Genomic DNA, 22,664 nt, shown 5'->3' on the forward strand with positions numbered 1-22,664 from the left:
ACAAGAGGAAGCTGAAGGACGCCTGCTGAGTAGTTATTCACTTGTGAATATCTGAAAACGTGCTTTTCTATGCCCTTATTTAAAAATGAAAAACAAATACCATCTTTCTTTGTCTTTTTGTTTTTTTTTTTTTTAAATTAACGTCAGACTATGCCTATGCTAGCTAAACATCGTATTTTTTTTTTTTTTTTTTTTCAGGCTATTTGTGCGAGAAAGGGGCAATTTGAAAACTGGTAACTAGTGGGAGAAATCAACATATAAACCACAAACAAATCGGTTAGCAACCGAGCCCGTAGCCCCGGGAGGTGTCCCTTCTTCCCAGCTCCTGGAGGATAACTTCATTTACTAACTGGTCCACGACCACTTCTGGGAGGGCCACTCTTTACCGAGTGAGAACTTCTCATCCCACAGTCCTTTCATCAGGGCTGCCACGTCGCCCGTGCGCGTCGGGGTGCCGGTTCCCGGCGGTGCCCTGCTTCTCGGTCCGGTCCCTGTGCCTTGAGCCACCCAGAGCCCTGGGCCAGCCTGTACCCTGGGGCGCGCAGACTCCCTGGGTCGGGTGGGGCTCCCAGCAGGATGCACTTCCAGCAGCGGGGTCCGCGGAATTTGCTCGCCCCTGATTTGGGCGAGCAAATTCCGCAAGGGCGTAGGTTTGGGGGACCGTGTCCCCTGGGAAGAGAAAAAGGTGAAAAGGCCCTCTCTCCCACCAGTGTGCCCCATTCCCGCTAGTTTTGAGCTCGATCCTATCTTCTCTTTGGAGGTCACCTCAGCCTCTGCCGGAGGGAGTTGGTCAGGCGTGGGCAGCAGTGGGTGGCAGGCAGGGAGCCGGAGCGAGCGCGAGGACCCGCCGACCGGGGCGCGCAGACACTGGCGCACTGGCTTCGGTCTTCCGCTGCTTCAGGCTGAGCACCCGAGGGCGCCTTTCTCCCCATCTGGACTCGGGGCCGCGGGATCACCCAGCCGCCTGCCTCTTGGCCTAATTCTGGAAGCTTCTTGCCGTTCTTGGACGGCTCTTCCTCAGCGACGGCAGTGAGCCCCGGGGTGCGCTCATCTCGGAGATCTAGTGTGCTCTGCGAGTCTGATTAGGACTGGGGGAGCTTTGGGGACCCTGGCCCCAGAGTGCCTCCTGCGGCACGGCGGCCCCCTCGGAGGAGTAGCAACAAGCGTGAGTTTGTGGCCGAGGTTGTGATTTCAGGTGTGCTAATGGGATTAGAGGCCGCGGGAGAAGCGTGCACGGATTGGTGCGATTCCTTCTCCGGGCTTCCAGCCGCCGCCGGGTGGAAGTGAGGACATAGGCAGGCTGCGCTAACGGCACCCAGCGCGGGCGCTCACACCTCGTGGGGAGGCGTGGAACCCAGCGACCCAGGGTGGGGGTAGGGCGCGGGGGACATAGGTAGTGAGGGGTGATACCGGGAGAGAACAGGGAGAGGGAGGAAAGGAGAGACCCGGAGACACTACGAAGAGAGGGAGAAAGAGAGCGCGCTGCAGAACCGGGGACTGAGTCGCAGAACCCACCGAGAGCTAGGATTGGACTGCGTCCTGTCCCAGCACCAGGACACAGAAAAGCAGCTTCTCCGCACTGGTTCTCGCCAGAGAAGGGAAAACCCGTGTTCCCTAGCTGCTGCCTTCTGCTTCCGAGGAGCCTTATCTAGTCTTTTGCATATTTGCGTGTTGGCCTTCCTAAAATCATTCGGAAGAGCGTTTTCTGCTTCCACTTGTTCACATAGGCAAACAATCTCTGTGGGGAAAATAAGTGTGTGTGTGTGTGTGTGTGTGTGTGTGTGTGTGTGTGTGTCTGCGCGCGCGCGCTGGGGTGGCAACTGAGGACAGAGGCAAGCACACCCTCTTTCAAAATGTCCCTTAGGTGACCCAGAAACGACTGTCCTACTCTGGGCAGTGGGAGTCAACCATCCGCCGGGTAGGGGAGTGTGATTACTCTGCCTGGGGACCACTTTTCACAGGTCCTTCCTCAGAAGGGTGTTAAATCAAGGCATGAGTTCTACATTTCCATTTCACAGATGAGCAAGCTGAGACTCAAGTAAGTTAAGTGAAGCACCCAATTTCTTCTCTCCCATTTTTTTCTGTATGCCTCAAGGTGGTTTTATACATACACACAAACACATACACATCTTGAATTATGAAAAAACATCACAGCTACAGAAGAAACCTTTTTTATTCTTATTTCCTAAGAATATCAAAGGTCAAAGCTTATCTTCTGTCAGAAGCAGATCGGTGTGTGATGACAGTGTGTGAGTGTGCAAGTGTTGGGGGTTGGGCGTTGGCGCCATCCTTCCTCCTTGGCTGGGAACATTTGTATGTGCAAACAGCGTTTTCTAATAGAAACAGTTTTCAAAATCATACTTCAGTTTTAGCCTATAATGACTATTATAATTATATGCAAATAAAATAGCTTACAAAAGTCTCCCTACTCCAACCCTGACTCCACACTACCCAGCCCTTTAGGGGATCACAAGGCAAGACTTTGTACCGCTATGCAGAAGACACATCCAGGCAGAGACCTCGAAGAAATGAAGACAACAGGAAGAAGCCGTATTTGGTGGTGAAAGTTCTGGAGTCTTCTAGGTCTTGCTCATCTCCAACCAGTTACCTCTCCGAACAAAACAGAACAACAAGGCAAATAACAACCACCTCAGGCCTTTTGCATCAACTTCCTGTGACTAAGTGACCCTAAGCAGAGAACTGTCTCAGGTCACTCAGGGCAGGGACAGGACATTGAAGGCCTTATTTACTCCAGGATTAAAAACAACACCTCCTCTAACCCTGTCTCTCTTGGGCAGCCTGTCTTTTAAGGATGTGAAAAGCAGCTTCTTGGAGTCTAAACAGACATAGTACCCCACTGGGATGTTTAGGCATCAGGTTCACAAAAACAGCATTTTACTCCTGCTTTCCCAGAACTCCACTGCAACCCAGGCTACCACACTCTTTGCAAGAATATCCATTATCTTCTCTGGTCAAAATAAATTGAGTTGGCACTTCCAATTCTGAAACATTTTTATTTTTAGCTTCAAATTTTGCTCCTAAAACAAATCAGTTACTTATCCTCTTCTTCCCATGCCTTAATTATTTTTGCTTTACTCTGTTTTTTTGTTGTTGTTGTTGTTGATACCTTAAATTTTGTCTTGATTTGAGAGTTTGGTACAGAATACTTACTTGTAAGATGGTAATCTGCAGTTTATTTTGTTTTTAAAAATCTCTGCGAAGTTTACTGTGTTTTAAAACTCATAGAATATTAACAAAAAATAGCCTCTGAGGCTTAAACTTTGGTAATATTCTATGTCCTAGCCTAGCTTTTATGATGAGCCTGTCACATTTTTAAGGTACTTATTGATTCATGTATCTTCCAGTAAAAAATCTTTTGAGGAACTCAGACTTTTGTAAGCTATTTTATTTGCATATATTTAGCCATTGTAAGCTAAAACTGAAGTATGATTTTGAAAACTGGTTCTATTAGAAAATGTTGTTTGCACATACAAATGTTCCCAGTCAAGATTTCCCAATAATGGCAGTGAGGAAGAGAGGCAGAAGGAATTAGGACATTTGGGTTTAAATTTGAGCTTAGTCACCGATGCACTGATTGAGTGAGAAGAACTTAATCACCTGCAAAATGAATTGGTTATATTATTTTGATCTCTAAATGCACTTTTGATTCTGCTATTTAATGATTTTATATTACACAATTGGGCAGAAAATGTATAGCTTCATAACGAGCAAAAAAAATTAGTATTAAGATATTATACTTAGAGTAAATTTTAAGAAGGTTGACATGTTGGAATTTGGTTGGGGAAAATTATCCAAAGGCAATGTTTCCCTGATGCAACTACAACCTTTTATATACAGTGGCCAGTAGAGAAAAGATAAAGTGTTTTAACTTCTAAAAGGCACTGACAACTATCGAGACAAAATCTAATGGTAACAAAAAAATAATCCTGTGCTTTTGAGATCTTTCTGTTGACTTGATTTTGTCCTGTTCTAATGCCTTCTGAATTACTATTTTTTGAAAAATAGTCTCATATAAAATAAAACATATTAATATGTTTTCAAATGAAACATTATATTGTAGTTGCAATTTCTTTTGTATATTTTTCTAATGCAGACTACAATAAATACACTAAAATATTTCAAACAGTTTGCTTGGATATATGCTCTTAAATTGTCTTTCTCCCACTCTGGGAAGCATATGCCGTGTTCTAAACAGTTTCTACTTTATATATCAGCATGACCAAGTCCTGTTCAACAAATATCACAAAATGACCATGAAGAGCAGAACTATTCAGGATGGTAAGAAATGAACACTGACAATTAGGAAAAGATGAACAGTAATTTTGTGAAGAAATTAGTTTTACAATGCAGCATTATCATTTAAAATGGAATTGTGTCTTGTAAAACTGTAACTGCCATACTTGTTGCTATCAGCAAACTCTATTAAATCTATTTTACAAGACAGCATTTTGAAATATAATTACTACAATTTTAGACATTTCTAAGGCCTGAATTTATTATAACAGGCAATTTTCGAAAAATATATCAGATTCAATAAAAATGGCAATAATTTCTCATAAAAACCTTCAAAACACTAAAATCTTGTGTTTTATATTCCAAGGAATAAAAACATAAAAACTTCTATTTTTGACTTAAAAATATTTATTCACTGTCAACTCCCCCCTTTTTAAAATCCTCCCTGCGGGGAAATTCTCAGAAGAATTCCTTCAGGCACTGTAACCTCCACATATTGACCTTTAAATCTGAAAATGACAACTTAGGTTTTCGTTGAAGGATACACCTGAAAGAACTAAAGTAAACAGAAAGATGTCAAAAGCACAGGATTACTTTTTGTTCCCCTTAAATTTTGTCTGGATATTTGTTGGTGTTTTAGAAGTTAAAACACTTAATCCCTTCTCCACTGGCCAGACCACCTTTCCCTACCTCCTAAGGTATTCCTACCTCCTAAGCATGCTAGGCATTGCTTAGCATGACCAAGATGCTTGAGAACTTGAAATTCACAAAGTTGAAAATGGATAGTTATGGCTCTTTTAATAACTGTCATTTTCTCTTGATTCTCAGTCAATATCCAAGCACAAAGCAGAGTGTGGATGAACTTCAAATGCTCTGGAAACGACTGCTTTGAAAGTCAAACTCAGTCCTATTTAAATTTTCAGCAATATCCCACTACCGGCAATTGTTGGCTCAGTGAGACCAACTGCTCTCCTGACCTGATGAGAACCAAGTGTCCACAGCCACTTTCTTGACTTTATGATTCTGTATCTGGTAGCTACCTTTTTTCTCCTTGAGTATTTAACTCTCTTTAATTTTGACTTTTGCATTTCTTTGACAGTTGGCTAACACCCTTTAAAAATTCTAAACTAATTTAGACTGAAAAGTACTACTTATTTTTGGATATTCTTAACTCATTATGTGCTTAGGGCTTATTTGTTCAGAAGCTCAACCAATAAGCCTTCCTTGGTGCCTTTAGCTTTTTACTCCAGGAGAGAATAGTTTGAATTTGAATTTTTTCCAAAATTGTCTGTTTTTTTTTTTGTTTGTTTGTTTGTTTTTTTTTTTTTTTTTTTTTTGATATGATTCTGTAATTTAGTTCTGCTGACACAGTTGGTTAACCCCATGTGGGGAGCTGATTAAAAACACTTTCTAAAAATGTCTATTCCTATTGCTGGTATTATTTAGCATTTTTTTCCTATCACTTTTAAATTTCAGCTTGTTTATAAAATTTTTCCACTCCAATAATTCTAAATGGGCACACTTTAAGAGCTACATACCTAGTTCTTTTTCATATAGGCTGTTCTTACTGCATTGTCTCTAATGTACCTACTATATTAGAATCATTCCAGGGAGCAGCAAGTGGTCTTAAAGACATTTACAAAGCAGTATAGGAGCCAGAAGCTGATGTGAACAATAATCACAAACCTATGAGCCAAGTGTGTTCTCCTCCTTGTGCTTAGGGGACCATTCAGTGGTGTGACAGGTCCCCTCTTGAAGAACATCTCCTCAAAAAAAATCTTAACCATTGCCATAGGCTGAAGGAAGCCACTCAGAGTCGTTATATACTTTGTACACTCCAGTTAACCTAGACACCAAAGTCATTCCCACCATCCTACTTCTGTCTTCTTGGAAACTTTCAAGAAGACATGAGCTTCAAAGATTGTTTCAGAGTTTACCTACCTTTCTCATTGTCACTGACATTTTTTGGATTGTGTTTAAAAGGCCAGTCTGTTGCAAATTTCATAAATCAGTCTTTTCCCTATGTTCTGCTATCAGGCTGCCCTTCTCACTAATGTCACCATATGTCACTTCTGTCCCAGCCAATCTCAATTTGTCTGAAAGAGTTTGACTAACTTTTGGGTCCTGTTGCCTGTAATTGGTAATTTTGCCAACTTTTTGGTTTTATACTGTTTCACTCAGAACATTATTATTCAGGTGAAGTTAATTTTCTGTTCTAAACAAGCCTTTGATACTCAGGGATATGAATGAGAATTCAGTTTTTGTCTTTAATTTAACAAAATATCACAGTTCAAAAAACATGTCCCTCCCCCTCTTCAGGCCTACTGTCTTAGTTTACTCCTCCAAACCCTGTGAGAACACATCATCAACCCCATTTCACAGATGAAGTTGAGGAACACACGATTGTTTACAATAAAAGGCTGTGTACTGGAAGTCAGCCTCCTGAGTCCTGTTTTCAAACTGGAAAAAATCCCTCTGTAAGTGTATCATTGTATTACATAAACATTTGGCTGATTATGAGAAAAAAATGAAAAAATATTTATTTTTGCTTTTTTCTCTTTCTTTCCTTATCATCTACTGTTAGATTAAAAATATTTAAACTTCTCCAGAAAGTTCCACTTATATCCCCAGAAAATTTCACTGTTTTTGTTGCCAGGTACTTTGAACTGATTCACCATATTCCATGTGAAATGTTTGCTTCTCTGTTCTTCAAAGGTATTTTTTGTGATGCAAATAATGTTTATTTTTGAAAGAGCACTCTCAAAGTTATATATATGACACAAAGTCATTATATAGATTGATTACAGTTCTTTTATTCTACAAATATAATTGTTTTATCCTTATAGCTAATATGCCTTTTTGCATTTTAAAAACTGTCATATAGACATACATCAATTTATGACATTTTGTAACATGGTTTTCAAAAAGACAGTGATTCAAACTTTATACTTAAAGAGAAAGAAGAAAATTGCTTTCAGGAAATACCGGTTAACTGGCAGGAGTCCTTTTCAGAGTGCAGTTACCGTGGGATTGAGAAGTATTTGCTAATTATAACAGTGCACTAATTATGCACTTTTACATCTCATCTTTCTGTCTTTCTGTCTAAATTCACTTCTAATTATATGGTACCCTTTTTGCATGTGACATATCTAAAAGTATTGCTTTTATCAGATATGAATTATTTTCCTTGGAAATGTTAAAGACATAGTTTTACTTCCTAAATATTTTCTCCTGCAATATAGTGAAATCATTTGATTATGTGTTGAATACTCTGTCATGTGGTGGTGGGGGGGGCGAGGGGAAGGTGAAAGAATCAAGATTTAAATATGAGACGTTTTGTGTCTTCTAAAAGAGAACAGCAAAAATGGTTAGCCTTGTCACGGTGTCTATTTTTAAAAGGCAGTTAAACAGATGTAGCCACATTACCGGTTGTTCGTCATTATCATCATTGTCATCATATTTTTTGTTACTGTAAAGAATTTCTGAAATAATTGATGAAAAGGTATTTTAAACATAGTGGAATAAAGGAAAGATCACTGGGTCATCAGAACCTATCTTTGTGTGACTAATTTGTCAGCTGAGCTGTGTAGAAGGAAGCTTAACAACAACAACAACAACAACAACAACAACAGTTTCATCTCTATGTTTTGATTTCTTCTGGGCTTGTTGAGCAAAGGGAAACTAGAATTCATTTTTTGTGTGAAGACAAAGAGCCTCGCTCACCTTCCCAAAGCAGGAAGTTTGGCCAGGAGGAACACTTACAGAATTGAGGGTCTACAACTTCACTGAGAGATTTTGAGACTTTCATACTAAACACAGGCTCTGACATCTACTTACTAGTTTGACTAATTTGTAGATACACAACTTTCTTTAACTCCACTCCTGATCATACTTTATTGATTATGAACTTTAATGCAAGCACATTCATTTTAATATTTATTTGTTTTTAAAGAAAGCTTAAAGAATTATTTATAAGCTTTTAAAGAAACATCTGATAGAGTAGCTGAAGCTTCTGCAAATAAACAAAATCTGCTCTGCAGTATTTAAGGCACATACAGATATGTGGATTAAGCAATTTCAGATCTCAGGCTCTGGGAAGGCTAGCGGAGATGGGGAGGGCTAGCCAAAGCAAAAGAGATGTTGATTGAGAGCTTCTTCTATGCCAGGCACTGGAATAGAAGTTTTTATACAAGTTATTTCATTTTGGTAGCATCCAACTCTATTGAGGTTGTTATAACAATGAAATTAGAACTTTAGAATTTGATTTTTTTTAAATGTTGGATTGGACTGAGCGGAAAACTTGCCCTTCTGCCATTAGTTTCACTTTTATGCTAGGCCACAGAATTATTTATACCTATTCAACTCAGGATGCTCAATTGCTCAGCAAACTAAGGAAGTAGTCAGGGCCTTAAAAGCCATGTGGGGGCATTCTTTGTAACCAGAGGCATCTCAACAATGGTAAAGCCTCTTTATTATTTAGACTGAGACCTCTTTTTATCCTCACTCCTGCTTGAGCCCTAGATTCCTCATCTGGAAATAAAAAATACTTTGCCCTATTTTTTTTTTTTTTTCTGAGACTGAGTTTCGCTCTTGTTGCCCAGGCTGGAGTTCAATGGTGTGACCTCAGCTCACTGCAACCTCCACCCCTTGCTTCCAGGTTCATGCGATTCTCTTGCTTCAGCCTACTGTGTAGCTGGAATTTCAGGCACCTGCAAACCATGCCCGACTAATTTTTTGTGTGTATTTTTAGTAGAAATTGGTTTTCACCATGTTGACCAGGCTGGTCTCGAATTCCTGGCCTCAGGTGATCTGCCAGCCTCGGCCTCCGAAAGTGCTGGGATTACAGATGTGAGCCACGGTGCCCTGTTGGTCCTATTTTTGATATTCCTCCGAGTTCCAGTGATTTGCAAATTTCATATTTGATTCTGATGCCAAATGTTTACAGCTGAACGGGGGAAAGCAAACTAATTATGAAAAGAACTTTTCCAACTAAAATCTTAGGAGATCAAGAAAGATGAATCAACTATTTTCCAACTCTGATGGTCAGAAATGCATTTATTTCCCAGAGGAAGGTTAAGAAAAAAAGAAAAACTAATTTAAAAAAAAAAAAAAAGAAGAAATGCATTTATCTGTGGTTATTATAAGATACACTGGGAAGTAAGAAACTTTTTTTTTTTTTTTTTTTTTTTTTTTTTTTTTTTTTTTTTGCCTCTTTGGTTATGATATGTTATGGAAGTGAGATGCTCCCAAAGCTCTATAATCTTACTTAACGGCAGCCCTAACATCAGGTCAGTACAGATGCGGCTTATTACTTGACTGTTAGCTGTGTGCTTTGGAATAGGAAACCATCCTTCTCTGAGCTCAGTAGAATACTGTTAATATTGCCTCCCTCAAAATGGTGTGCTGATGTTTAATCAATGTTCATAAATCTCTCCAAGATCCTCCAGTGATAATTATGACATAAAGTATAAAGTATTATTCTTGGAATGGGGTAATTTTATCCAATTAAATCCCCTCTGAGCCATCACCTGGGTAGGAAACACTGTTATTACTTTGCAAATTACTTTGTACTTAGCTTTCCTCATGTTTCCCAACCATGAGCTGAAGTCCCATCACAAGGAATAGAATATTTGTAACATCAGCTTTGATGGGACATTACAATAAGGAACAACGTGCTCTTGTTAAGGGAAGGACAGAAAGACCTAAATCTCTTTGAGGATACATCTTTATATAATGCCATTAGCCATTACAGTAGCAGCTGTATAATTAATAACTGGACACAGCATGCCATTACTTTGAATGAGATTGTAGGAAACTTTGAGTTTGAAGGCATGGGTCAAGTTGGTCTATGAGATTTGCCCGTTTCTAGAGACTGGAGTCTCATAGTCCATCAGTGGTGTTTGCTTTTTAAAATGTAGCCAATCCTTCAAAACAAATATCAAATCATCAAATTCATATTCAGTGTATCCTAGCAAGCACTAGAAATTGCCAGTCATGTTTTAAATGAACCAGTCCAGACATTGTTTTTAATTAATTAATGCATGTATGCATTATTCATTAATTACCTGTGTACAGAGATCTGACAAATTAGGGAAGACCTGAAAAGACATGGGTCTTCCCTAATACCCTGTGGAAATATGTGTTCAGTGGTGATTGTCTTCATAGCTAGTTCATGTGCATGAAATCTATCATTTTGTGTTCATAAAATATTATTTTAACTTAATTTTTTTTGTCTGTTGCCCAGGCTAGGCTTGATATCATGTATAGTGGCTTGATCATAGCTCACTGCAACCTTGAACTCCTGGACTCAAGTTATCATCCTGTCTCAGCCTCCCAAGTAGCTGGGACTATAGGTGTGAGCCACCACACCTGGCTATTTTTTTTTTTTTTTTTTTTTTTCGGTAGAGATGGGAAGCTCTCTATGTTGCCCAGGCTAGGCTTGAACTCCTGACCTCAAGCAATCCTTCCACCTTGGCCTCCCAAAATGTTGGGATTACAGGCATGAGCCACCATGCTCTGCCAGCTGTTGGTTTTATTTTGGAAGTTGTTCTAGAGAGCTGTATTATGACATTGAATGAAAATAACTCCCTACCCCTCCTCTCAATTCACAGCTGGAGTCAATTCATCAGGCATTTATAACATTCAAGAATAAAAGATGCATTTGTGAAAATTTATATTGAAAATAAGAAAAAACGATGGCTCATAATTTTGGCCATAAATTTTTGATGTTTGTATGGTAAGTAAAATGAGATAATTTAATCATTTTAGTGTATGCAGCTGCTTATTTAGTAATAATTGTCTCTTTTCCTTTCCTCCACTTCCTCTGCTCTTGTCACAGTTGCAGTCACTATTAAAGATTGGGAAAGTAGCTGGGCACAGTAGCTTGTACCTGTAATCCCAGCTAGTTGGGAGACTGAGGCAGGAGGATCACTTGAGGCCAGGAGTTCAAAGCTGCAGTGAGCTGTGATTGTGCCACTGCTCTCCAGCCTGAGTGACAGGGCAAGACACTATCGCTAAAGAAAAAAAAAGCAAGAAAAGAAAAGGTTGGATAAGCATGACAGAAAGTTAAAGAACAAATTATCAAAATGGGACAGGAAAAGAAATATTGCAGAAAAAATAATCTAGAATCTCACATCCAAATGCAGCTAGTAGCAATATCTATCTTCAGATGTAAGTTTTTACACAATAATGTGTTTTGTTTTTGCTTGTAACATATATCTTTTAAAATTATTAGGTAAACTTTAGATTATTTTTAATTACTGTCTAACATTACAAAGCTTAGTTATGGCATAATGTATACTCTATTTTTGAATAGTTTCTCTCAAGTTTTATTTTTTTATAGTTGCAAACTAAGCTATAGGGCATATTGTGTGTGTGTGTGTGTGTGTGTGTGTGTGTGTGTGTGTGTTGCAGATTATATGGCCCTCCCTATATTATTAGATACATATCTGGAAATTAGAATTCCTTTTAATATCTCTAACAGATATTAAAATGTTTGTCGCTTTAAAGATATCCCACTGAGTTATCAGTCAGCATTGTATACAATGATTTAAACACTGCCTTCCTCAAATTTGTAGGTAAAAAATAATCCTAACTTTAAAAACTGCATTTTTACTACATGCGAATTTAACATATCACGGTTTAGCAATTATTTTCCCCCTTTTTTTGGAGTTACCTGTTAATCTTCTTTGTAAATTTGTCTGTTAGGAACATCATGGCTTTGAAAAGTTAGAATCCTCTTTATTATATAAAGGAATATATGATGCTAATATATAACATATTTGAAGAAATGATAAAAAACTTAAAATATATAAAAAGAAAAAGTCAAAAACATATTTGTTGCAATTATGTGTACGTTTGAGTATACCTGGGGGTAAAATCAATGAAGAATATTAATCTATTAATTGCGGTTATAAGGTGATGAATACTACTTACGTTCTTTTTTCTGTTTTTCTGCATATTTCAGTTTTTAAAATGAATGTGTGCTTTTTTAAATCAGAAAAGCAGTTATTTTGAGAAATGTCTTTCTTTTCTCATAACATAACTTCTTTTTTACTTGGACATTTTCAAGACCCAGGTTTTATTGAAACTGGTAAAAACATGCAAGTTTGAAAGGTAAGGGCAAGTGGAAAAGCACCTTCTCTGGAGGATTCTTTCTTTTGTGAAACCAACATTTTCTAAAAAGATGATTGGGAAGAGAGGAGACAAGATCCTTCCCTCTAAAATAGGTGAAGGATATTCAAACAGGGTTTTCCTGTGGCTGATTCATTGAGAAAATACCTCTCAGGTGTTGCTGGTATCAGTTTCCAGGTCATGCTGAGGTTTTGCATAGTGGGTTTTCTGTGTCTTCTTCTGCCTGAGTTTTCACAGTGATAAATTATCATGGGCAAGAAGGGAATACAAATATATTACTAGATATCCATTTTTAAAAGTTTTCCCTTAAGATGAAACATCTTTTTTTTTGCATACAGTGAATCTTATAATTTTTATATTTGATTATTTAAATCAAGGGATCTATTGCGTTTGTATGGGAGGGAGAGGGAAGCAAGTAGAAATGCTTTTGGATTGATCTCTTGGTTAGTTAGAATAGCAGCTAAAGCCTGATTGTCCCGGCCCTCAACTCTCATCAGGTACCACACCTTACCTAATGCGGCTGTTCTGTGATTGCAGGTAAATATCTGAGAATTATAAAAACAACTTACTAGAATATTGAACTTTAAAAAGTCTTTGTAAAAACTGATTTCCAGAAATGTTGTATGGGCATATAATTTAGAAATTTCTTTAAATCTCCAGGGTAGATAAGACAAGAAATGGTCAGAAGAATTTCACAAAAATAATAAATGTATTATTTCTCAATAATATAGGTATTTGGTTTTCTATACTTTAGTAGCTAGTTCTCCACTAGAATATATTTTTAAAATCAGAATTTGTCTTCATTTTCAACATCACATTCCTGGATTATGCCAAGGGAAAGAATACTTTTTCTTTTTTGGATGTGCAAATTCTACAACCCTACAAATATAGGGATATTGGAGTTTATGGGGCTGAAAAATAATACTCTTGCTCACCTTCAAGCCCCTGGGTTAGGTACCAGTTGAGTGATACACATGGAGTATGACAAATGGAGAAATATCAACATTTGGGAAAAAAAAGGGGCCTGGGCTCAGTGGCTTATGTTTGTAATCCCAGTGTTTTGGGAGGCCAAGGCAGGTGGATCACTTGAAGTCAGGAGTTCAAGACCAGTCTCGCCAACATGGTGAAATTCCAACTCTACTAAACATTAAAAAGAAAAAGCCAGGAGTGGTGGCGGGCACCAGTAATGCCAGCTACTTGGGAGGCTGATGCACTAGAATCACTTGAACCCTGGAGATGGAGGTTGCAGTGAGCTGAGGTCATGCCACTGCACTCCAGCTTGAGCATCAGAGCAAGACTATGTTTCAAACCCCCCCCCCAAAAAAAACAAAAAACAAACAAACAAACAAACAAAAACAGCTGATTGCCCAACAAGGCATAAATCTAGGCTGGCTAATATTCAAAACTTCTGTTTAATTGAATAACCTACCCAGTAAAGGTCTCCCAATCCAGAGCTAATTATGCCAGTCTGATAACAGGCTGCCAAAAACAGCAACTCAGCCAAGGCTGAGCCTCCATGCTTCATTTTCTTTTCTTGTTTTCTCCCAGTCTCAACAATCAAGAAAACTCAGCTTTCTCTTTCAGAGAAACGTAAAGAGTGAGACAGAGAGAAAGACCTCGCAAGATGTTCTCCCATGTTTTTACCCAATGGGAATAGATACTCCCCCTTCTACAGAAACAAGAAGAGACAAGCCTCCCGTCATCACAAATAACTATAGTGAAAACATGGTTGAAAAGTGAAGATTATATGGCTCCAAGGCATGAAGGGTAGCCCCCTTTGGGTGGGCCTAAACTGGCATCATTGGGACTTCCAGGGGAAATGGCATGGTATTTTTAGGATGATAATTCTTTGTTAGTCCTAAAACCTCAAAACAAGCAGCAGCAACGAAATCTCTGCAGTGCTCATTAAATAATACTTGATAACGTTTGTGATGATAGGAGATACCGGGAATCCCGATCTACAGATCCTATCTCAGTCTTTTGGATCCAGTACTATAGGAAACATGAATGGATGCATTTCCAGACTCCCTCTTGGCCTCCTTAATTAGCAGGGAAGTGTATTGAGAGGATGTGTGGACAGTCAAGGAAAGAAAAATTCAAAGAGCTCCTTCTAGAACATAAGTCCTCCCTTGTTTTCATAGAGAGTGAAGACTCACCAGAAAATGGAAGAACCATCAGGACTCAATTTTGCTTTTCTCTGTTTGGGAAGAAGATGGGAAAAAGCCAGAGTAGAATAACTCAGAGGTAGTAGATTCCAACCATAAGGTGAGCTTTTACAGAAAGAAAAGAGAAGAAATAAAAGATGCTGGAGAAAAAAAATTAGTGTTGTCTTCTTTCTGAAGAAAGCAGGTGTCTGCTAATCCCTGAATTGGGAGAAAGAATCTGAAATTAATAACTATGCCCCATAGAAAGAGGATAAATTTCTAACTAGAAGAGTGAACTCAAGTGGAGAGATGTCAGACATCATTACAGAAGAGGAAAACAGAACCAATCTAGTAATCGTGGTTGATACAGTCTCTAAACAGCTTGCTGTCTCCTTTAGATGAAAGAATGCAGAGTCTAGTAGAGAAATACTTCGCATATCGATTTTTTTTTTTTTTTTTTTTTTTTTTTTTTTTTTTTTTTTTTGATATGGAGTCTCACTCTATGTCCCAGGCTGGAGTGCAGTGGTGCGATCTTGGCTCACAGCAACCTCCACCGACCAGTTGCAAGCGATTCTCCCACCTCAGCGTCCTGAGTAGGCAGCCACCACCATGTGCGGCTGATTTTTGTATTTTAAGTAGAGATGGAGTTTCGCCATGTTGGCCAGGCTGGTCTTGAACTCCTGACCTCATGATCCACCCGCCTTGGTCTCCCAAAGTGCTGGGATTACAGGCCTGAGCCATCGCAGCGGGCCTAGCATATAGATTTTAAATCAAATGGAGTCCATAAATAAGGCTGAGATGAGAGGGCACAGAGAATCACTGAGAATCCACATACACCATATTCAGACCCAAAGAAAGTCTGTATAGATCTCTACCTATCAAACAGCAATCCAAAAAGGTACTTGGAAAACATTTTGTGGTCAATCCAGCCACATCTATCAAAATTTTAAGTGTTCACATCTTTGAACTCAGTATTTCAAGGAGGTTATCCTGCAGACATCCTTGTACAAGTGAGCAAAGATACCTGTAAAGGTATTGCCTCATTTGTAGTAGAAATTATTTAAGTAAATAATGGCATATCCATGAAACAGCATGTTACCAACCATGAGACACATTAAGCAAATCTATGTTCTCACCCATAGGCGGTTGTTGAACAATGAGAACACATGGACACAGGGAGGGGAGCACTACACATTGGGGTCCGTTGGGGGGAAATGGGGGAGGGACGGGGGGGTGGGGAGGTGGGAAGAGATAGCATGGGGAGAAATGACAGATACAGGTGAGGGGAAGGAAGGCAGCAAACCACACTGCCATGTGTGTACCTATGCAACAATCTTGCATGTTCTTCACATGTACCCCAAAACCTAAAATGCAATTAAAAAAAAAGAAAGAAAAAGCAAGGAGAAATATTATATATTCTCAAGTGAAAAAAAGCAAGTGGCATGAGTATCTTATGATTTCATTTAAGCAAAACTATATATGACTGTTCATAGAGAACATCTAGGATGCTTCTTTCAGGTAGCTCTGTGCTTTTTGATTACTTTTTTTTAATGTAAAAAACTTACCCTTATAAAAAGATAAATGGACTAAAATCAATATATTAAAAATCTCTAAACCTATAATACTCATATTTTTTAAATTTAATTTTTGATAAATATAGCATTTAATTAATTTTACTGTTAATTTTTAAACTATGACTTACAATTGTGGTATTAGCTCATTTCAATCTATTTCTTATTTGGTATCTCCTGGTTTATAGCATATTCCTTGTTTCTTCACACTGTTTTCTTATTTTAAGAGTTACTTTTATAAAGGCAGTATAGTCAGCTCTTTTAATCATTTGTATTTGGTTTGGGAAGTGATTAATTCCCCGTTGTTTATATATAAAAGAGATGAATATCTTCATTATGTTCATTACGGTTTCAAGATTTTTTAACTTCCACATAAATAATAAAGTTTATTAATTCATTTAATAAACATTTAAAGTCTATGTGATGTAATTTTAATGTTGAAATTTCAACACAAAAATGTTGGCAACACAGAATGCAAATCTCTTATGTTTTCAGAAAAGGAATTAAAATTACTTTAAACAAGAAAAATATATTATATTTGAGCCCTCTCCCTTTTTTCAAATCTTTGTCTCCCAGGTAATGTGAATATTATATATCTTTCTATGAACTTGTTTGTACTCTTCTAAAGGAAATTTGAATTAATAAAATTATATTTCTCAGCAGTACTGGATATTCTTTGTTTTGCAAGAAAGAAAAATCAGGAGTTAAAGCCATCTCAAAGCACATTCAAATTCAGTTTCTATTATCACTAAAGTTATGATTTTTTATTTTGATGACATTTTTATGTAACTGGAAATCTAAGAATGTAATTTATATTTTTAAAGTTCTAAAAGAAATCCCAGCCAGGTGCAGTGGCCCATGCTTGTAATCCTAGCACTTTGGGAGGCCTAGGCGAGAGAATTGCTTGAGCCCAGGAGTTTGAGACCAGCCTGGGCAACATAGAGCGACTCCATCTCAACAAAAAGTAATTAGCTGGGCATAGTGAGGTGCACCTGTAACCTCGGCTTCTCCTGAGCCTGGGCAACATGGGGAGACTCCATCTCAACAGAAAGTAATTAGCTGGGCATAGTGATGTGCACCTGTAATCCCGGCTTCTCCTGAGGCTGAGGTGGGAGATGACTTGAGCTCAGGAGGTTGAGGGTACAGTGATTCGTGATTTTTCCACTGCACTCCAGCTCGGCAAAAAAGCAAGGCGCACACACACACACACACACACACACACACACACACACACACACACAGAAGGAAAGAAGAAAGAAAGAAAGAAAAAGAAGGAAAGACAGAAAGAAAAAGAAGGAAGAAAGAAAGAGAAGGAAGGAAGGAAGGAAGAAGAAAGGAAGGAAGGAAGGAAAGAGGAAGAAAGGAAAGAAGGAAAGAAAAAAGAAAGAAAGGAAAGATAGAAAGAAAAGAAAAAAGAAAAGAAAGAATCTCAACATTATTAGCTGTGTGGAAAAAGTCATATTTTTATTTAGTTATTTATTTTTGAGACAAAGTTTTGCTCTTGTTGCTCAGGCTGGAGTGCAATGGCGCCATCTCGGCTCACTACAACCTCTGCCTCCCAGGTTCAAGCCATTCTTCTGCCTCACCCTCCAGAGTAGCTAGGACTACAGGCGGGCACCACCAAACCCAGCTAATTTTTGTGTTTCTAGTAGAGATGAGGTTTCTCCATATTGGTCAGGCTGTTCTGGAACTCCCAACCTCAGGTGATCCGCCCGCCTTGGCCTCCCAAAGTGCTGGGATTACAGGCATGAGCCACTGTGCCCAGCCAAAAATCTTAATTTTTTGACAAGTATTCAGATACATTTATTTATACTTAAAATTGTACATCAAATAGGGTTTTTGAGGAGTTTAGACATCTGTGAGCTGGAAGAATTCTGTGGTGGTGGAAAAGCAGTATGAAAAATTCCTCTCCTTTATGTGAAGTTTTCTAACTAAAGGCGTAGAGTTCTTTCTCTCTCTTGAATGTCTTGCTTTGGTGCCCTGGAAGCAAGTGATTCCTCTCTGCTCTTCTCCACACCATTGGCAGTTTCTCTCTCTGCCTCCTTTTGTTGATCAGTGAGCAGCCCTTCAGCCTTGGTTCCCTCAGACCCAGGGAAGCCGGGAGCTCTTAGAATTCTTTGTTCAAACATAAAATATGTTACAAAATTTAGAAGAAGAAGAGTAGCAAAAGGAGACATAATGAGGGGAAGAAGAATCCTTCCCACCAGAAAGAACAAAAAGAACATGGGATTTTCAAATTCCTGTACACAAACCAGATAGGAACAAAACATGAAATCAGATAATTTTAAAGCTAGGATAGCATCTCAGAGGCCATCTAGCACAAATTAACCCTGTTTCTTATGGATAAGAAAATGGAGCCTCCCAAAAGTTGACTTGCTCAAGGTCCCACTTATTTGGATTGCAAAACCAACACTGACTTTTTTTGAAAGTTGGTTCTCCCGTTTTGTAAAGAATAAGAAACAGTGAGTTGAAAGAAGTAAAGTTTTTTTGCTAAATAATTAGAGAAGATGGAGAAATATAATTCTGGAGCCACTGAAAAGATTCATCTCTTTATTTAAATGGTAACTCTCTAAAGGTCATGGCACCAGTCAAATAGAAATAAAGCATAGCAAAATAAAAATGTAGGAGAAGGGTAATGATGCTTGGGCAGCACTGGCCTCCTCCCTCCTCCACCCTCTTCGTTTTTGGTATCTCCCCTTGCAACTATCAACCTTCCCTCTGCCTCTTTCCGGCAATGGGGAAGCTTGTGCTGGGAGCAGGCCCTAAGTCATATAATCAGATTTCTACTCTTTCCAATCCAATTTATGGCTTTCTGACCTATTTAAAGTACAATTAATCTGGCGATGTCTTAATTTACATATATTACATGAAATGAATTATTAGGGGCATAGGATGAAGCTTTGGAGTTACCCAGTCTGAATTCTTACCTCAATGTTTCCTCTCAAGAACTGTGTGAATTTGCTAAAGCTATGGAAATTCTGTGCCTCAGTTTCCTCATCTGTCAATTGGAGAGGATCATAGTCATAGACACCTTATAGGCTTGTTTGCAAGTATGCAATAGAGCAATAAACAACAACTCAGTAAATAACCCAATAAATGTTAACTATCATTAATTATCATTCTTTTTAATTCTAGGATCCCAGAACAATAAAATACCTAGGAATACAACTAACAAGGAACGTAAAGGACCTCTTCAAGGAGAACTACAAGCCACTGCTCAACGAAAGAAGAGAGGACACAAACAGATGGAGAAACATTCCATGTTCATGGCTAGGAAGAATCAATATCGTGAAAATGGCCATACTGCCCGAAGTAATTTACAGATTTAATGCTATTCACATCAAGCTACAAATGACCTTCTTCACAGAACTGGAAAAAAAAAAAAAACACCTTAAACTTCATATGGAACCAAAAGAGAGCCCACATAGCCAAGTCAATTCTAAGCAAAATGAACAAAGAGAGAGGCATCACACTACCAGACTTCAAACTATACTACAAGGCTACAGTAATCAAAACAGCATGGTACTGGTACCAAAATAGAGATATAGACCAATGGGACAGAACAGAGACCTCAGAGGAAACACAACATATCTACAACCATCTGATCTTTGACAAACCTGACAAAAACAAGCAACGGGAAAAGGATTCCCTATTTAATAAATGGTGTTTGGAAAACTGGCTAGCCATGTGCAGAAAACAGAAACTGGACCCCTTCCTGACACCTCACATTAAAATTACCTCCAGACGGACTAAAGACTTAAACGTAAGACCTAACACCATAAAAACCCAAGAAGAAAATCTAGGCAAAACCATTCAGAACATAGGTGTAGGCAAGGACTTCATCACCAAAACACCAAAAGCATTGGCAACAAAAGCCAAAATAGACAAATGGGACCTAATCAAACTCCACAGCTTCTGCATGGCAAAAGAAACAGTCAGTAGAGTGAATTGGCAACCAACAGAATGGGAATAAATTTTTGCAGTCTACCCTTCTGACAAGGGGCTGATATCCAGAATTTACAAAGAACTAAAATAGATTTACCAGAAAAAAACAAACAAGCCCATTCAAAAGTTGGCGAAGGATATGAACAGACACTTTACAAAAGAAGACATATATAAGGCCAACAAACACATGAAAAAATGCTCATCATCACTGGTCATTAGAGAAATGCAAATCAAAACTACATTGAGATACCATCTCACGCCAGTTTGAATGGCGCTCATTAAAAAATATGGAGACAACAGATGCTGGAGAGGATGTGAAGAAATAGGAAACACTTTTACACTGTTGGTGGGAGTGTAAATTAGTTCAATCATTGTGAAAGACAGTGTAGCGATTCCTTAAGGACCTAAAAAATAGAAAGTTCCATTTGACCCAGCAATCCCATTACTGGGTATATATCCAAAGGATTATAAATCATTCTACTATAAGGACACATGCACATGAATGTTCATTACAGCACTGTTTACAATAGCAAAGACCTGGAACCAACCCAAATGCCCATCGATGATAGACTGGACAGGGAAAATGTGGTACATATACACCATGGAATATTATGCAGCCATCAAAAACGATAAGTTTGTGTCCTTTGTAGGGACATGGATGAACCTGGAAACCATCATTCTCAGCAAACTGACACGAGAGCAGAAAATCAAACACCACATGTTCTCACTCATAGGTGGGTGTTGAACAATAAGAACACATGGACACAGGGAGGGGAGCACTACACATTGGGGTCTGTTGGGGGTAAATGGGGGAGGGACGGGGGTGGGGAGGTGGGGAGAGATAGCATGGGGAGAAATGCCAGATATAGGTGAAGGGGAGGAAGGCAGCAAATCACACTGCCATGTGTGTACCTATGCAACAATCTTGCATGTTCTTCACATGTACCTCAAAATCTAAAATGCAATTAAAAAAATAAAAAAGTAAAAAAATAAAAATAAAAGAACTACTGTAGGCTGGGAGTGGTGGTTCATGCCTGCAATCCCAACACATTGGGAGGCTGAGGCTGGAGGATCGCGTAAGCCCAGGACTTTGAGAGTAGCCTGGCCAGCCTACTGAGACCTTGTCTCTACAAGAAATAAAAAAAAAATTAGCTGGACATGGTGGTGTGCATCTGTAGTCTCAGCTACTCAGGAGGCTGAGGCAGTCATGGCTACAATGAGCTGTGATCATGCCACTACATTCCAGCTTGAGTGGCAGAGCAAGATCTGTTTCAAAAAACAAAAATCAAAACAAAACCCAAATCAAACTTTATTGAGATATACTTGACATAAAGTAAAGAGCATATATTTAAGGTGTACAATTTGATAATTATTGATGTAGCTATAAATCTATGAAACTATTCTGACAATCAAGATAGTAAATATATCCATTATCCTCAGGCATTTTTTCATGCCTTTTTATAATACTTCTTTGACCCCAGGGAACTGCTGATCCATTTTCTGTTGTTATCTATTGGTTTACAATGCCTAAGATTTGATATAAATGAAATAAAATGTTGGGTGCTCCTTTTTTGCCTGACTTATTTCACACAGTATAATTGTTTTGAGACTTCTTCATGTTGTTGTATCTATCAGTAATTTATCACTTTTTATTGTCTAGTATTTGACTATCCCTATACAACATTTTGCTTGTCCATTCACCTGTGGATAGACATTTGGGTTGTTTCCAATTTTTAGCTATTATAAACAAAGCAGCTATGAACATTCATGTACATGTCTTTGTAGGGACATGTGCCTTCATTTCTCTTGGGTAAATATCAAGGAGTGGAACTATTGAATCATACAATTAATGTATGTTTAACTTTTTCAATAACAGACAAACTGTTTTCCTAAGAGGTTGTGCCATTTTACATTTCGACTAGAAAAGCATGAAAGCTCAGACTCCCCCACATCCTAGCCAACACTTGGTGTTGTCAATCTTTGAAATCTTCATTATTCTAATTGTTGTGCAATAATAGCTCATTGCAGTTTTTAATTTGCATAATCACTAAAGATATTGAACATAATCTTATGTGCTTGTTAAGCAATTATATATCTTTATTGAAAAAATATCTATTCAAGTCTTTTGCTGATTTTTATATTGACTTGTTTTTTATTGTTGAGTTTTACTATTTCTTCTTCATATATCTACATATAAATTCCTTCTCAGATATATGATTTACAAATATGTGCTCCCATTCTGTGGTTGTCTTTTCACTATCTTGATAACATCCTTTGAAGCACAAATATTTTTGGTGAAATCCAATTTATTTATTTTTTCTTTTGGTGCTTGTGTTTTTAGTGTCATAGTTGAGAAGCTATTGCCTAATCCAAGGTCACAAAGATGTTTATTCCAAGAGTTTTATAGTTGTAGTGCCTACGTCTAGGCTTATGATCTGTTTTGAGTTAATTTTTATATCCAGGGGGAGGTATAGGTTAAAGTTCATTTTTTTTTGCGTATGAATATTCAATTGCTCCAGCACAATTTGTTCAAAAGATTTTTCTCTCTCCATTGAGTTGCCTTTGTCACTTGTCAAAAATCAGTTGTCCATGTATGTGTGGGTCTATTTGTGAATTC

At 38.3% G+C, this 22,664-nt stretch overlaps 1 long non-coding RNA gene across 1 annotated transcript; it reads left to right on the plus strand.

The window, feature by feature from the left end:
* Nucleotides 1-5,604: 5,604 nt before the first annotated feature.
* On the plus strand, nucleotides 5,605-20,811 carry LOC141580862 (uncharacterized). The gene is made up of 3 exons (XR_012513264.1): nucleotides 5,605-6,731; nucleotides 10,866-10,990; nucleotides 19,238-20,811. It is a non-coding gene; the product is annotated as an uncharacterized LOC141580862 (long non-coding RNA).
* Nucleotides 20,812-22,664: the final 1,853 nt, after the last annotated feature.

This window comes from Saimiri boliviensis, chromosome 1, assembly GCF_048565385.1.
Source record: "Saimiri boliviensis isolate mSaiBol1 chromosome 1, mSaiBol1.pri, whole genome shotgun sequence".
Lineage (NCBI taxonomy): Eukaryota > Metazoa > Chordata > Mammalia > Primates > Cebidae > Saimiri > Saimiri boliviensis.